The 2180-nt window shown below is 35.8% G+C and overlaps 1 non-coding gene across 1 annotated transcript; it reads left to right on the forward strand.

Moving 5' to 3' along the window:
• Positions 1–1747: 1747 nt before the first annotated feature.
• LOC114493506 lies at positions 1748–1960 on the forward strand. Its single transcript, XR_003684156.1, has one exon. It is a non-coding gene; the product is annotated as a small nucleolar RNA U3 (small nucleolar RNA).
• Positions 1961–2180: the final 220 nt, after the last annotated feature.

Here is a 2180-nt window from a genome sequence, read left to right on the forward strand (position 1 = left end):
CAGAACTTGTTATTTGTTGATTTATTGATGATGGCAATTCTGACCGATGTTTAGTGGTGTCTCATTGTGGTTTTAACTTGCATCTTTCTGATGGCTAGTAATGCTGAGCATTTTTTCATGTCTCTATGGGCCCTCAGTGTGTCCTCCTTAGAGACATGTCTATTCAGGTCCTTTGCCCATTTTTTAATTGGATTGTTTGTCTTCCTGGTGTGGAGTCACGTGAGTTCTTTATACATTTTGGAGATCAAACCCTTGTCTGAATTATCATTGGCGAATGTGTTTTCCCATATGGTTGGTCCCCTTTCCATTTTGATGATGTTTTCTTTAGCTGTGCAGAAGATTCTTAGCTTGATACAGTCCCATTTGTTTTATTCTTTCTTTTATATCTCTTGCCCTAGACGTGAAAATACTGCTGCATGAGATATCTGAAATTTTCCTGCCTAAGTTTTCCTCTAGGACTTTTATGGTGTCATGACTTATATTTAAGCCTTTTATACATCTTGGGTTAATGTTGTATATGGTATAAGTTGGTGGTCCAGTTTCATTTTTTTGCATGTACTTTTCTAGAACTCCAAACATCCATTTATTGAATAGGCCATTTTTGCTTCATTTTCCAAGCAGTTATTTAAAAATTAACAATAATCAACAACCAACCAAATTCCTCAATTTTAGCTACTCATTAAATTGTTTCTGTTATTAACTCAAACTAAGAAATACATTGGAAACTCTCTTTAAAATATACATTTTGATCACTGTCACTTTAAAGGAACAATTAAAAGAAAAAAGAAAGCGCAGTTGGCTGAAATTTGATAAAGTAATTAAAAACAACATTGGAAGACTATTTCTACTTTCACACAGAGAATCAACATTTTGGTTGTTTTATATTTAAATACATATTCACAAATAAAATAGGATGACTATAGATGTAAAATGAGACAACTCACTGGATACATTTTGTAGTTGCTCGAATGTGATTATAAGTCTCTATTTGATGTCACTTTCATACCAAAAGTCACTATTTACAGATATGAAAACTTTTTCATAGCATGTGTTGTCAGCTCTCTGTCCAGATTCCCACAGCCAACTGCAGCTTTAAGGTTTAAATCTTATGTACACCTACTGCTTCCCACCTTAGTGATTTTATTCTTTCTTCTTGAAAGCTTTCTATAAAAGGACTGGCTTTTAAGATTTCTGTAGTGAAGATAGACTGATAATTTTATTTTGTTCATGACATGGTATCAAAGATGTTTTTTGCTAACCTATTTACTCAAGTATATACAGCTTTCTGGTGAGGATGCCAAGTTAAAATACAAAACCTGAATTAGACTGGTGAGGTTGATGTGCTAGAAGGTGAGGGTAACAGAGAAAGGACGTTCTGGGAATAGGGTAGGTTGAGGCCAGTGAGATTTACAAAAAACACAGACATTATTAAATATAAAGTGTAGATATAACAAAGGTCAAGTAAAAAACCATTTGGCATAACATTTTAAAAACAGAAAGCATGCTTTAAAAAAGCATTGACTTGCATTTTCTAATACTGTCTTAGCAGGATACCTGCTGGAGGCAAGAGAACAAGACTGGAGACAGAAAAAGCAGGCAAGGGGCACTTCTCGCGATGCAGGTGAGAGTTTGAAATTCAGCCATTAGAAGTGGGTTGCAAAGGGATTGAAACCTTTGTAAGATAAGACACATCAGTAGTAGTTGTGGATCATTTTACCTCTTTGAGATGTATTTCAGAATAAGAATGAAGACTATACTTCCAGGACCATTTCTATAGTTTGTTACTAGAGAAATTTCTCTGAATGTGTAGAGCACCCGAAACCACTAGGAGGAGATGGAGTGTTTTCCCCTGAGCGTGAAGCCGGCTCTTGGTGTTGCTTTGGTAACTGCCATTTGCCACTGATGATCGTTTTCTCTCTCCTTGGAGAGAGTAAGAGGGAGGGAACACCGTCCAAGTGGGGAAAAAAATAACGCCCCATTCTTGGCTCAGGTCCTTAGGTGCCTGGTGAGACAAATGTAAGTGGAAGAATAGAAATACAATTTCATTGCAAGTTGCATTGTAATTGTTTACCAAAATTTAGACATACATGGAGGATAAAGAAGACATTTCTTTGGTTTCTAAAGTCATATTTTTATAGGCACATTGGTTATAATATTTGGAATGACCAAATTCTGCCCTG

The sequence above is a fragment of the Phyllostomus discolor genome, chromosome 1, assembly GCF_004126475.2.
Source record: "Phyllostomus discolor isolate MPI-MPIP mPhyDis1 chromosome 1, mPhyDis1.pri.v3, whole genome shotgun sequence".
Classification (NCBI taxonomy): Eukaryota; Metazoa; Chordata; class Mammalia; order Chiroptera; family Phyllostomidae; genus Phyllostomus; species Phyllostomus discolor.